Source organism: Balaenoptera physalus (assembly GCF_965194825.1).
Source record: "Balaenoptera physalus genome assembly, chromosome: 4".
Taxonomy (NCBI): Eukaryota; Metazoa; Chordata; class Mammalia; order Artiodactyla; family Balaenopteridae; genus Balaenoptera; species Balaenoptera physalus.
In genome coordinates, this window is record NC_138891.1 from 128865183 (window position 1) to 128881366 (window position 16184).

Here is a 16184-nt window from a genome sequence, read left to right on the forward strand (position 1 = left end):
ACAAGTCATTGGGATATAATGTAGAGCATGGCTATAGTCAGCAATATGGTGTTGTATATTATGTAACTTTATATAGTGACAGGGAAATCTAGACTTATTGTGGTGATCATTTCACAGTACGTACAAATCATTATGTGTACACCTGAAACAGATATAACACTATATGTCGATTATACATCAATAAAGAAAAAATTATTTATGGTAAATTTTTTGTGTTATTTTATCATACAAAGTATGCTGACATGAAAAAACAATGTTAAAAATACACTTAAATGCTTAATAATTGTTTTATTGTTGAATAGACCAAAGAAAAAATAATTCACTTAAGTCTATGAAAAGTAAATTTCTGATTTCCAGCTTGAAAGATGATTTTCACTGATGAATAGATGTTTATCACCAACACTATCTCACCAAAAAGGATTATATGGTTTGCTATGCTCTGTGGTCTGTTCAAAGTACATTTTGGAAACTCCTCAACTAGGATTTGAAAATTCTACCCCTTTAGGATGACCTACCTCAGTTTTAAGTTATGCTGCTCTGTTATTTTGATTCTTATTTATTTTCATGGATACATTTTTCCTCTATTCCCAATAGTGTTTGTTTCCCCAGTGACTTTCACAACTTCTTGATAGCATTGATTCTGCTCCATCTTCCCAGGGGCCATCAGATACTGTTAGGTGTATGTTAGATCCTGACTGGATAAAGTAAATCAGGGCTTGCTTCAGAAACAAAGATTAACAAGGAGCTGTGAACCATGGGTTGAAGCATAACTTAATATCTCTCAGGTGATCTAAATGTACATTAAATACTACTATTAATTGTTAGTTATTAATCTTGGGTAATTGTTTGAAGATTTAAAACATGAAGTCTTAACATGTCCAACTTAGTTACTGCATGATGAGCAATAATCTGAAATCTTTTTATAAACAGAGGGTTTTTTTTTTAATTTCAAAGAGGCAGAGTCACGAAATACTAAATATAAATTAAAGCATCTTAAGGACTTTATTATTTTATGATTTTTTCTTTGAAAACTACATAAATACAAATAATATATGATCAAAAGCAAATTATATCTAATAGTTCTATTGTTAAAGGTTTTAATTAAAGAAATTTGTGAATATTTGTGAAGAAATTTGAATATAATTGCATAGATTTTCAACCAATCCTAGTATTGACCTAAATTTGGCATATTCATTTTTTATGACCTGTTTTCTTGTGATTGATGGTGGTGTTATTTTTAGCAGCCTTAACAGGAATGAAAAGATATGAGACATTATTATTGATAATAAATGAAACATTTGATTGGTGGAACAAGTGTTGGTAATAGCTCTTCATTTTTAGAGTGGGTGTAAAATGATAACATGGTAAAAATTCTTAATTTCAAATATAAATGATCAAAAGAGACATGGTTTGGTGTTCAAGATTAGTATGTCTGGGATACATGAGGTTACACTCATGCCTTGGGGGTTTCCTGATCAAAGTCTCTGCAGCCAGTGGAGAAGTTGTAAAGATGAGACACTTCCAGGAGATTTAATTCTAAACAGCTCAAATGACTTCACTCTTCTGCCTCACACCACCATCAAAACATTTTTTAGATTTAGAATATGGCTGATTGGATTTCTATGAAAAATTAATAGTTTTCTAAATTATTTTAGAATAGAACTCTTGATGGAAAAAGAATATAGTTGCAAAAATAAGTTTGCAAATTCACCACTTTTACACATAAACAGTTTTTCCAAGGTTCAACTGCAGTAAGAAAATTGTTTTGTGTTTATAACTACTGAATAAATGTAAAAATTTATTTTTTTGCAAGATGAATATGAACTGTAGAGGATATTAAACCCTGTTTTACTTAAGTAGTGTTAATGTCTGTTATGTCTGTTCTTAAATATTTTCCTTCTTAGAAACACGACACAAAAATCTAGAAACACAGATTTCAGTGTAATATAAGAAAATGGTACTACGTGTGTCTATACTCTTACTGATGTAATAGTCTGATATCCAAGTGGTAAAATGAAGCAAATCCTAAGGGAAAGCCAGAAGGGGAATTCCACACAGAGCTAATGCTCTCTTTCAGTAGCCATTTAATACACACACACACACACACACACACTCTCTCTCTCTCTCTCTCTTTCTCTCTTTCTCATATAGTCCAAATATAATCCTAGCCAGTGGAAGAAGGAATGAATGGTGCAGTGGAAATAGTATTGGTTTTAATCTTAAAATACCCAAGTTGCTTCTGTCACTAACTAGTACCATGACTTGGTCATACTTCTCTGAGCCTTGGATTCCTCAGATGAGAAGGGAGAAATTGGATTTATGGGATTTCCTTTATTTTTCTTGTCTTATAAACTTGAATTATCTGATAATGACCAGCAATATATGCCAAACATGTGGCTGGAAAATAGTTAGGCTTCACAGACAAGCATACTAGGGAGACTCTACTTAGGATTTGAGAAAAATATATTTTTTCCACAACTCTATAAAAGCTTTAAGAACAACAATGTGCTGTTAAATACTAAGGAAGTACCCATTTAAGTGTTTTTTTGGTTACTGAAGGAGGAATTTTTACTTTACAGAACTTCAACAGTTGCAATGGGCTCATCATTTTATTCATTTTATCTTGCTTTATGATTAAATGTTGGAATATCATATCGGACACTGGGAATCACAAGGTTAGCTCAGGTGGCCAGTGGGTGCATCAATCATGGTGAAGAATGAAAACCGAATAGCACATATTACAGGATGATAGGTAAAGATTTGTGTGCAAGTCAGTTTTAGTGACTTAGAAATATTTGAAGTCTTTTTTTTTTTTTGCAGAAGATAGTGGCTTGCTTTCAAGTCCCTATGTCACATTGCAGTTCTCCATTTCAAAAAAAAGATCAGCTTATGCCATCATTCTTTAAGAAATGTACTAGTGCATGCTACAAACCTAGAGAGAATTTACAAAGATACCTTTTTTACAATAAGAGATAGAGAATTTTAACTGAAGGAAAAAAAATCATTCAAACCATTTATATAAGCAGACTGTTACTGCTAGTGTGTTTTAGTTTGCTCAGGCTGCCACAACAAAATGCCATTGACTGAGTGGCTTAAACAACAGAATTTTATATTCTCACAGTTCTGGAGGCTGGGAAGTCCAAGATCAATGAGCCAGTTGATTCCATTCCCAGTGAGAGCTCTTTTCCTGGCTTTTAGATGTCTACCTTCTAGCTGTGTCATCACATGTTGGGGAAGGAGAAAGTGAGCTCTCTGCTGTCTCTTCTTAAAAGGACTCTAATCATACAGGATCAGGATCCTACCCTTATGACCTCTTTTAACCACAATTACTTCCTTACTCTAAATATAGTCACACTGAGGATTAGGGCTTCAACTTATGAATTTTGGGGAGACACACATCAGCCTATAGCACCATGCTTTCTTATTCAGACATGACCTTAGTGTTTTATTTGTGGTTTGTCTATAAGCACGGAGTTGTCATTATCACTACCACTTGGAGCAACAGGTTGCTTAATCCCACAGGACACTCTGATGTGTATCTCAGAACTATCAACCAAGGGAGAAGAAAGCTGGAAGCTTCTATTGACCCCTATCCCCCACTGACTTGCTGCAGTGTGTTAATTCTCCTGCATGTCCATGCTAAACATGGGTTCATGCTGAGTGGGGTTCTCATGAGCCTTCCACAAAATAGTACCACAAAAGCCCAGGGAAGGAAGTGAGAGGTTCACAGCAAGATGTTGTCAGGTTGTGCCTGTGAAAAACTAGATTTGTTCCCATCTGGAACAAATCAGCACATCGGTGTCTGGAATAGGAAGTGAACTAGAGCATCTCCGAATTGGAAACAAAAATGTTTGATTCAGGATGTTGTAGGTTAGACACGGCCACAAATCCTTTCACATGCCCCACTCCCCATTGAAAGGAAGGGGTCTATATGCCCCTGCCTTGAATCTGGGAAGTTCCCTGATAGAATATGGGAGAAGGGAAGCTGTGCCAGTCTGCACAGTTTCAGAGACTGACAGCTTCCATAGGCTCTGATTGTTGGAATACTAGTTCTTGGAAACTAACCGTCATACCGTGAGAAGTCCCCGTGATGTGGAGAAAGTACATGTGGACACTCTGATCTGTAGTCTGAGCTAAACTCCCAGCCAAAGCCAACATCAGCTGGCAGCCAAGTGAGTATGCCATCTTGGACATTCAGCCCAATTCCAGCTGCCATCTGATACCAGCCACATGAGAGAGACTCCAAGTGCAAATAAATACCCATCTGAGTCCACTCAACACACAGGTTGTGAGAGAAAAAAACAAGTCATTGTCTTAAGTCAAAATATAAGGGCAAAGGATTGACATGGTATTAATCATTCTACATTATATTTAAATGTGGAAGTTCTTTGGTAAGCAAATTAAAAAAAAATTCTACTTATGATTAATATTTTTATGTTACTCTTATTGCAGCAGTTTTATACAATTTTTAAAGAGTACACCCCATTTACAGTTATTACAAAATATTGGCTATATTCCCTGTGTTGTACAATACAGCCTTGTAAGCTATCTTACATCCAATAGTTTGTATCTCTCACTACCCCACCACTCTATTGCCCCTCCCCCATTCCCCACTGGTAACCACTAGTTTCTTCTCTATATCAGCAGTCCCTAACTTTTTGGCACCAAGGACCAGTTTTGTGGAAGACAAACTTTCCATGGACAGGTCAGGTGGGAGGGATGGTTCAGCCGGTAATGCGAGCAATGGGGAGCGGCAGATGAAGCTTCGCTTGCTTGCCCGCTTCTCGCCTCTGCTGTGCGGCCTGGTTCCTAACAGGCCAAAGACCAATAGAGGTCCGCGGCCGGGAGGTTGGAGATCCCTGCTCTATATTTATGAGTCTGCTTCTTTTTTGTTATATTCACTAGCGTGTTTTATTTTTTTAGATTCCACATATAAGTGATATCATACAGTATTTGTCTTTCTCTGTCTGACTTATTTCACTTAGAATAATGCTCTCCAAGTCCATCCATGTTGCTGCAAATGGAAACATTTTGTTCTTTTTTATAGATGAATAGTATTCTACTGTGTGTGTGTATATATATATATATATATATATATATATATATATATATATATATATATATATACACAACATCTTCTTAATCCATTAGTCTGTTGATGGACACTTAAGTTGCTTCCATATCTTGACAGATGTAAATAATGCTGTTGAGTCATGTGTTGAGAGAAATGCCAGTGTATTCTGAGTTCTTGATGACAGAGATTTTGCCTAATTTTTTCTTTCCTTTGTATGTCCTTATTACCTCTCACCAATATTGCCATATATTAGACATTTAAGATGCACTACTTAAAGCAACTGACAAAGAATTAATCTCCAAAATATACAAGGAGCTCATGCAGCTCAATACCAAAAAAACAAACAATCCAATCTAAAAATGGGCAGAAGACCTAAATAGACATTTTTCCAAAGAAGATATACAGATTGCCACCAAACACATGAAAGAATGCTCAACATCACTAATGATTAGAGAAATGCAAATCAAAACTACAATGAGGTATCACCTCACACCAGTCAGAATGGCCATTATCAAAAAATCTACAAACAATAAATGCTGGAGATGGTGTGGAGAAAAGGGAACCCTCTTGCACTGTTGGTGGGAATGTAAATTGATACAGCCATAATGGAGAACAGTATGGAGGTTCCCTAAAAAACTAAAAATAGAACTACCATATGACTTGGCAATCCCGCTACTGGGCATATATCTTGAGAAAACCATAATTCAAAAAGAGTCATGTACCACAATGTTCATTGCAGCTCTATTTACAATAGCCAGGACATGAAAACAACCTAAGTGTCCATTGACAGATGAATGGATAAAGATGTGGCACATATATACAATGGAATATTACTCAGCCATAAAAAGAAACAAAATTGAGTTATTTGTAGTGAGGTGGATGGACCTAGAGACTGTCATACAGAGTGAAGTAAGTCAGAAAGACAAAAGCAAATACCATATGCTAACACACATATATGGAATCTAAAAAAAAAAAAAAAAAACCAAAACTGTTTCTGAAGAACCCAGGGGCAGGACAGAAATAAAGAAGCAGACATAGAGAACGGACTTGAGGACACAGGGAGGGGGAAGGGTAAGCTGGGACAAAGTGAGAGAGTGGCATGGACATATATACACTACCAAACATAAAATAGATAGCTAGTGAGAAACAGCCGCACAGCACAGGGAGATCAGCTCAGTGCTTAGTGTCCACCTAGAAAGGTGGGATAGGGAGGATGGGAGGGAGATGCAAGAGGGAGGAGATATGGGGATATATGTATATGTATAGCTGATTCACTTTGTTATACAACAGAAACTAATACACCATTGTAAAGCAATTATGCTCCAATAAAGATGTTAAAAAAAAAAAAGGTACTATCAAGGAAAAAATAAATAAATAAATAAATAAATAAATAAATAAAAGATTCACTACTTAAAAACTGTAAAAGTTCTCCACAGTGTATTAGTGTTTGAAGTGAAATTGCAGAAGACCAGCAAATAGAACTGCCATGGAAAAATTCAAATCATATTTATCCAAATTTTTCTTATAAAAATTGGTGATTTTTTTTCTCTTATATTTTCCCATGATTTGAACTAGTCTTTGTAATTTCCTGATCTTAATCAGTAATTAAAAGTCTACTCAGTGAATTACAGATTGTTCAGAAAAACTATCTGATTTACCCACATTTCTCTAAACATGACTAAATTAAGGGGCATTCCCATTGCAAACCAACTTTATCCAGACTACCCATAATATGACCATTGTTTTGCTGGTAGCTTTAACAATAAGATGCTTTATACAAATATTTTTACATTTTTATTATGCAATGCGTTATTATTGCTTTGGGCTACATTTAAATAGTGTGGGTAGGAAACTAGGATATGGTCTACAAAATGACCTGAGGCATTCTGTGGAAGTTAGAATAGTTGTCAATTAACATTGCTTTCCAAACTGAGTAAGAAAATATCTGTAAGAAAATACTTATCTGTAAGAATAAGCTTCTGAGTCCTCGAGTTTTATACATAGAAGCATGCCTCTATTTTGTTAAATGTTTGTATTTTGTTATGATTAAGCACACCATATTTTTATTTTATATTTCAGGATGGCTCACAGAGGGAATTACCATATTACTTATATACAATCATGCCGTTTAATGGTTTATTCTACAGAAGGAAACTAGTACCATATTCACACCAAAGCACTCCATAAAACCATTTCTATTTTAGGAATTATAAGAATGGTGATTATGGCATTCTTTTAAAGGAAAAAATGTTACATTGTAGGATATGCATTACTATGGAATTAACTCATTTATAGATCATGGAAGTATGTACTGCTAATTTCACAACAAATAAAGCCTCTATTCACTGACACTCACATTAACAATCATTTTTCTTTTACTAAGATTTTTCTATTTACTAATCAATTTCTAGTTACTAAGACATTTGTGCACTGTAGAATCCAGTACATCACACATGCTCTGCAGATACTGACCATGCAAATGGTATACTTTTATAGTTCCCTCGCTGGTTCTGATCCTATGCAAGTAGATGGACCAATGGGGATTGTCTTCTACTTTAAGAAACAGGGTCCTGTTTCTGGTTGCCCTTCTGTCCCCAGTATTTGTCAGGGCCCTGGAAATCAAGGCTTCTCAGAGCATTTATGCCCCCCGTGGCAAACCTCACTGTTAGATGACCAATGTCTGCTGTTAGAAAGGGTATGCTAGTGCTACCTCAGAGCCTAATACTGGTAGATAAAATGGACAATTATAAGATAAAATCAGAAAATGATTGTCATAGTGTAATTGCTGAATTTTGCATGTTGTACTGCCTAATAATATTTTGATATTATGATGTGGTTAGACTAGATGTCTTATTTTTTTCAGGAATATTTTGCTGCAGCATTTTCATCACTGAGAAAAAGAAAATTAAAGGGAAGATAATAGTTATTAAGAAAAGAAACTCTGCAGATACGGATCTAGGCATAATTGAGAATTATAATCATAAGGAACACAAAAATTAAATGCTATGCATGTTTGAGAAAAATATATTTGCTCATTATAATACCTGGTACATCATGTTATAATTAAGATTGTGTCACTTTTTCCATTATAAATCACTATTTTAAAGACTCATAAAACAGCTGTAAAAATGAGCTCTGGGCTCTACTTGGCATGTAAAATATTAGCTCAAGAGAATTTATGTTATTTTATGTTTTTTTATTTTTTATTTTTATTTTTTACAAAACTGTCTTTCAGGTCTTTGTAAAAAGAAACAAAATTTCAAGTAGATATTTTTTTCAGGTGCCTTTTTTGCACTTCATAAATCAAAACCAGTCTTGCTTTTTAAAAACGTAATCTTGCCAGTGCTTGGTGAATTAGGAGATGTAATCATTTGGAGTGCTTCAAATAGCTCCTTTAAATATGCCTTAAATATTTTAAACATTACATGTGATCACTAAATATCTTAAGAGTTTTATAAGCCACCTACTAGGAAACCTTTTGCTCCTTTCCTTTCCAGATGGTATTAAGGACTTCAATGATGCCAAAGTACAGTGTAAGGCACTTGCTGATTATAGGTGTGGTTCACTATTTCAAAAATTCGGGTTCCATAGACAGTTCCCAATGGCAAGCTCTGCCGGCCTATTTGTGGAGTCTTTTCCACTTTTGCCCACCAGGTATGCACAGTCTCAACCAGGCTGATCTACATTTGCTAAATTCACCCTGTAAACTTCAACCAACTGAATATTTGGAGTGAAGACTTTACAATATGTTAACTATTATAAAGAAAATACTCGGCCACTGATTCCTGTAGACCAAATGCATATTGAGAAGCTATTTGACCCAGCAAGACTCAATCACAGAGGCAAATGAAGAGTAAACATGTAAAAATCACACTTTAAGTAAAGCCAATAGCTAAGACATTCCATGAGCCCAGACTTTGTTCTCAATGATATTGGAATTTGTTTTGTTTCAAATAAAAGTCTAACCAAATTTAAGGTGAGAGAACTGTTTTTCTGTAGGCTCTTTTCTGCATAGATTCCTTTCTTTCAAATCTGAAGAGAGAATGTGCAAGGTTGGCTGATTTCTAGTTATTTATCTGTGCTCATTAATAGAATTCCTCTTGCTAAGGGAATCGTATTGTTGACCCAGGAAATGCCCCTATTGGTTGTGCTCTTTACAAGTACAAGGTGCTGTGTTAAGTGCCTTTAATACTATCTCATTTAATCCTCACAGAAACCCTGCATTTAGTACTAATTAAGCTTCCAACATAATGGTGAGGAAATTGAAGAACAAAGAATTTAACTTCTCCAAGTTATTTTCCAAGCTGATATTTAAACTCAGAGAGTTTGACCCCAAATAAATAGCCACTATACTATGGCTATTCCATCTTTGTAGACAGCTCCCAAAACACCTTCAGGCCAAGTAATCTGGCTATTTATTTTTGTTGCACAAATAGATGTCAAAAGAAAGTAAACATTTTTCAACTTTGACAGAAAAACAACTCATGTGGTGGACAGCACAAACACATACCACAGCATAAAAATTTATATTATTCCAGCTCTGGAGGGCTAATCAGCTTCACAAATAACATATTCTGCAAGTGTTGAATAGAAAGAGTATGTATGTTTCACAGTATGGCCAGAAATTGACACTCTTCCTATCTAGAGGTGGGGTTTATGTCCTCTCCCCTTGGATCTGGCTTGGCTTATAAAACTTCAACCAATAAAGTATGGCTGAAGTGACATTATGTGACTTCCTAGGCTGGGCAAAGGCCATTCAGCTCTATCTTATTTACTTGCACACTCACTCTTTGAGCCTAGGTCATGATATGCAAAATCCAAATAACTTAAGGCTGCCATGCTGGGAGGAGACTATAAGCAAAGACCACATATGGGTGTTATGGTAAAGAGTTCCAGTTGAGCTCAGCCTTCAAAGTATTCCAACCCAGTCAGTTGACATGTGAGTGAAAAAACTTCTAGATCATTCAGCCTCTAGCTTTTTCAGCCACATCCAAGTATCTGAGTCTTCTGTGTTAAGGCCCCAATCATTATGGAGCAGACAAAATTCTATCTTCTTCCAGACAAAGTCCTGCCTGTCTTCTATGAATTCTTGACCCATACAATCTATAGGCAAAATACGATTATTTTTAATACCATTTAGTTAGGGGGTGATTTGTTACACAGCAATAGGTAACCAGAGCCATTATTCAACCCTTTGTAAATCAAAATTATTCAACAGTGTTTAGAAATTAAGTTTTGCTTTTGATCAGACATTAAAATATTAATTCATTTGGGGCATCAAGCTTCTTCAGAACTGTGCAACTGTTGGAGTGTGGATTTCTGAGTATGAGAAATTCCAGTATACAGGCTTTGTGTTTAAAATCACACAGAACCAGTCTACTAAAGACATTTCCACGTGTAAGCTCCTTGAGGGAAAAAAATCATATATTTCTTTTTATTCAATTTTAAAACTGCAGTCCCCTAGCACAGTGCTAAGTATATCTCAGTAAAATCTTAATACAGGAACAAATAATAATAGTACTGATTATACACACACTGTGGTAAAAATTAAAATCAAAATCTTTCCTTTAAGCTATATATATTGACTGTAGTTCCTAAAATCATACAGTCTAAGAGTTGAGCAAAATAATATAACAATTTCCTCTACAATTTAAGGAACATTTTAAATTTAGCTCATTATCTTAGGCTTTAAAAATAATGTGAACTTTGAGATTCATGCAAATGAACAACTTTTTATGTGAGATCGACTTATACTGAGGTATGCTGGTACACTAATAATTAAATACTTTGATCTAGGTCCATGACATTGACAGAGACTGTGATTTTTTTCACATGCATCTTAGATATATAAATCCACTTTACTCTGGGAATAGTATAAACACTTTGCCTACTCTCATGCAAGTATAATTTTCTGTACAGAGGCAGTTTGGATGCTAAAAAACAATTATTATTTTTAATAATTTGAAAATTAAAATAACAGCCTGAGCTTTTTATAATGTTTTTCTTCTTGGTCTTCTACATTTCTGATTATCTAGATCAGAAATACATCTTTATTTACTTATTTCAATAATATTTTTTAAAATGCCTAGCTAGGAAGAAATATACACAACAATTTAAGTTAATGACTTTTCATTGTTAAAATGATTTATGCATAGTTTTTTTTTCTTTTAATATTTCTGAACTAAAATGTGATTTCTCACATGAATTCTGCTTTGGGACAATAAATGCAGAGTGGAGAAATATTTTTTTCAATTTAAAATATAACAAATCGTTTCAAATACACTTGAACTAGTAAATAAAATATTTTAACAGTACAAGTAAAGTATTAAATACAAATGAAAAGGTTTTAAAAAGTATTCGCTGCTATACAAAATCAAGACTTTTTATAATCAAAGCAATATAATATCATAAAAATGACTCCTTACCTACACAGACTTTCCAGCAAACTTTTCTGTTTAGTAATAAAGACCAATTAATTCTCTCTTAATTGTTGCTAAGTTGGTTTATTTATTTATTCATTACAAACATTTATTAAGTACTTTGAAAAATGTCTTAGACTTTTTAAAATGCTTCCATTAAAAACAGACCATGGTCTTTAACTTTGGGAAAACAACAATCTTATTGGCGACCCCTGGTCTCTGGCCATTATCTTTTCTTATTATTAGCAGTTTCCCTGGAGAGTCTAGCTGCTTCTGTATCCACTTGTTTATTAATATTTTTCAAATCTCTAAATAGAGCTTTTTAGTTTTTAGTTCCATACACATATGTCTAACTCAAAATGTTCTCAGCTAGATTTTCAAAACAGACTTAAAATTCAACAAGCTTAAATCTCTCCCACCAATTTATTCTTGCCCTGTGAAGACCTATATTGGTTGATGGTCCTATTATGCATTTAGCCCAGGGCTTTTGACACAGTAGTTTAAGACTTATCTGAATCAGTTTGTTTGTACACATCTCTTAGGTTTTATATGGAAGATAATGACATTCCCCAAAGACTTTGGAGATGAGAGAGAGATTACCACAACCTTACTAGAAGGTTATAAGGAAAGAAGCTTGAAGACCATATTCTGCCTCATGTGAAGACTAATACACAAACTAGTTCAGAATATGTGTTTTGTGAGCTCTATGAAGTTACAGGTCTTTGTCCTTCTGTGGGGCTCCATCCATATCCTTACATTAAAGGTTCACTAGAGACAGTATTTTATTACCCTTATTCTCTGCATCAGGCATCCAGAAATCCTCGTAATTCAATGACTTGGGGAAAAAAAAGAAAACAAAACTTAGAGACATAACCCTAATGTTCTAGCTACACATCACATTGGAGATTGCTATCCTGTTCATGCAAGAGTAGAAAATGCCTTTAAGATATTTTAACTAAAATTCATAGTTTGAATACATTTTTAACCAACAATAAAAGCTCTTTTTAAATGTACTTCCTGTAAAATGTGAAGTATTATGTGAATACGGTAGCTGAAGCTTCATGTGTGTTGGGTTTCTGATATAATACTAATTGTCTATTCTGAGATTGGGAACACCCAATTAGACAACTAATTACTTTAGCATTGAAGTTTCAATTAATGAGCACAGATTAAAATCACTATGTCTATGCCAAAGCATTTTAAAATAAAGACATCATGACCAATTAGTGTTTGAGGTGGAATCACACATTAACTAGCTTAGAAATTTAGTCAGGTAGTTCTGGATATAATTCCTGGTTCCACTATGTATAGCTACATAACTTTGGGTAAGTCACCTAGAATCCCCAAACCTCCTATTCTTTCTGCATAGTGATTCTGTTCATTTTTATTAGGTGTTTTATATGTGACCATCATTGTGCTTGGTGCTTGGGTTATAGGAAATCACGAAAATCAGACAGAGACCCTGCCCTCATGGACCTATAGTCCTTTGAGATGACTAGCTCTTAATCGATATTTTTTTTTAACTTAACGACAACTGTGATAAATAATATGAAGGTAAAAATAATGGCATAAAATTGAGAACACTGCGTTAATCTAATGAGTCAGAAAAAGCTTTCTTGGAAAGTGACATTTGAACTAAAATTTGAAGTTTTAATACAAATGAACTGTGGATGAGTGCGAAGTAGAGGCCAGTGTACTGAACCTTCAGAGATGAAGGCAAAGTAGGTGCCAATTTGAGTTTAGAGATTTGGGCAGGAATCAGAACATGTATGTGTGTCAGGAATTTCAATTCTTATCCTGAAGGCCATGAAGAGCTATAAAAGGAGTTTGCCAGAACTGTCACATGATCAGATTTTTCTCTCTTATAAAGATCACTCAGGCTGCATTCAGAGAACATGTGGCGAGACTGCAAAAATAGGTGATAGGAGGCCACTTACGAGGAAATAATTTAGGCACAGTAGAGGGGTGGATAAGTCCCTCAAGGGAGAATTGTTCTACTCCTCATTCCACTAAGGTGATCGTTTTAAAAGTTTCCAGTATCAGTCATATAATTAGAAATGATTAAATAGCAGTTGGTTCTTCATAAGAAATCATCAGGATGTTTTTTCTTTAAAGAAGACAAAATATTCTACCTGTTGTTTAGATATATTTGATTAAAGTGCACACACAATATGTAGAAAAAAATTAATTAAAAATATTGTCTCAATGGTAACAGAGAGAAATGGGCAATAAGTATAACATTATTAAGTTATACCCTTGGAACAAACCTTAGAGTCAGTCTACATAAAGAATCATGTTTTATTAAATTCTAAAACCACAGCCCACCATTCTTTTCAGTAAGAGAAAGTTTGGCTATTAATTATTTGTTTACTGTTTTGTTCCTAGGATTCATTCTGAAATCTCAGGAACTTCACGATATTTTAAATTAAGAAACGTGTATCTTCAATGACTTTAGTATATTTCATTATTTAATTTCCATCTCGTACTAAAAAACATGCTGATACAAGTAAATGAGTGGAACAACTTCATGCCATGTGTTACTAGTTTATAAACACTTGGAAAAGTTTGCTTTACTCATACTGTCTTTAACATTGAACAAAAACAAGAGTCAGTTGCGTCCATTTCAATACACTGTAAATCTATGATGTCTATACAATGCTACATGGGAATACAAGAAGCTCTTCTGTCAGAATATAACCACCAGATGCACCTGACTTTCAGAAAACATAAAATCAAACTTGGGAAGCAGAGCACACTCAATCTGTATCTGGCATGATAAAGTGTTTTCAATTAGGAACAGATAACATATGGCTTTAGTGATCTTTGAGGGTGATGTCATTTTGGATACTTCCTGCCAGCACCTCTGATGTTATAAACTTGGGGGACAAGAAATTGTACCAAAGTAGTAAAGAAAATAAATATGTTGTGTCAGTCAAAGTGAACGAAACATAAGTTTAGATTGTCTTAGTGTGAGTTGAAATGCCCCCCAGAAGATAAATTGAAATTAAAAAAACTCTAAATTTAGAGGATCCAGGTCCAAGACATTGAGAACACAGCAGGCACATAATAAAACAAATATAAAAGAAGAAAAGCAAAAAATTATCACATTCAGTGAACTTTATATGCAGCCAAATATAGAGCCATCTGATGTTTTTCCTTCTTTTGTAGGAGGACAGATTGCATTGCTGGCAATGTCAGTCACCCCTAAAAGAAGAAAAAAACACAGTTAATTCTCTATTTTCATACTAAACAGTAAGAACACAATGATTTAAACCTACAAATTGTGCAAATTGAACTTTGTTTTAGCAAGAGTATATATAACATTTGGGCAACCTAAGCTATGGAGTGGAGACTGATGCAGTCCCAACCCTTTGCTACTCCTCAGTGACTGCCACTTTGGTTTTATTTTTTCCACTCTATTTTAAGGATGTCCTTTTACTTTAAAATGCTGCTATCAATTTAAAATATGTAAAAAGGAACAGAGTGAGTTAGATTAACCATTGGTGCTTCAACTTCTTGACGAACTGGAAATGTCCTTGGAATATAGATTTTCCTGTGGAGTCAGTCTCATACAGATTCAAATATTATGTGTGTATATATACTTTAATGAGAAGGGTAGAGAACGCTTCTAATTTTTATTTCTGCTCTTAAGAGACAGTTGTTTCAAGCTTGATCATCCAGGAGGCAATACAGTATGGTAGTTGAAGCAAGACTGAGTTTGAATCCCAGCTCTATCTTTTCATCTTGGACAAGTTATTAACCAACACCCCACTCCCCCCCCCCAAATCTTTAAAGTGGGGGAAATGGTAGTTGTTACCTTATAGAGATATATGATGTATGATGATTAAATTAACTAATATTTATAAGGTTTAGAACAGTATTTGTTCTACATAAGTGTTTATTTCAATTTTAAAACTTGAGAGCATTTTTCCTATTATATATCATAATGGTTAATTTTATTTGTCAATTTTGCTTGGTCATTGTGCCCAATTTTTTTTTTTTTTAATCAAATAGCAGTGTCGATGTTTCTGCGATAAAAATTTTTTAGATGTAATTAATATTTAAATTAGTGGACTTTGAGTAAATCAAATTACCCTCCATAATGTGAGCAGGCCTTGTCTAATCAGTTGAATCCTTTAAGAGCAAAGACTGAGGTCCCTAGAGACTGCAACGTAGGACCCTTACCTGATTTTTTAGCCTTTTCGGTCTGCCCTGGGTAATTCTGTCTCAAGAATGCATTGCCAGCAGGTTCATGAAAAGGTGCTCAACATCAGTAAGCATCAGGGAAAATCAAATCAAAACCACAATTAAATATTACCTCACACCTCTTAGAATGGCTATTATCAAAAAGACAAAAGAAAATAAGTGCTGGAGAGGATATAGAAAGAAGAGAACACTTGTGCACTATTGGAGGAAATGTAAATTGGTACAGTCACTGTGAAAAACAATACAGAGGCCGCCTCAAAGAATTAAAAATAGAACTACCATATTATCCAGCAATTCCACTGCTGGGTATATATCTGAAGGAAATGAAATCTCAATCTTGAAGAGATATCTGCACTCCCATGTTTGTTACAGAATTATTCACAATAGCCAAGACATGAAAACAAAGTGTCTGTGGATGGATGAATGGATAAAACACACACACACATAAATATATTCTTGTCTATTATATATATATTATATCCATA

At 34.4% G+C, this 16184-nt stretch overlaps 1 long non-coding RNA gene across 24 annotated transcripts in view; it reads right to left on the reverse strand.

The window, feature by feature from the left end:
• Positions 1-16184, reverse strand: part of LOC309660117 — a 187477-nt gene that overhangs the window by 99521 nt on the left and 71772 nt on the right. For 3 of the 24 annotated variants that reach the window (XR_014263165.1, XR_014263166.1, XR_014263167.1), the window contains one exon: positions 6856-14697. The exons of the other annotated variants lie outside the window; for them this stretch is intronic. This is a non-coding gene — a long non-coding RNA (uncharacterized lncRNA). Of the gene's footprint in view, positions 1-6855; positions 14698-16184 lie in introns of those variants that run through there. 24 annotated transcript variants of the gene reach the window in all.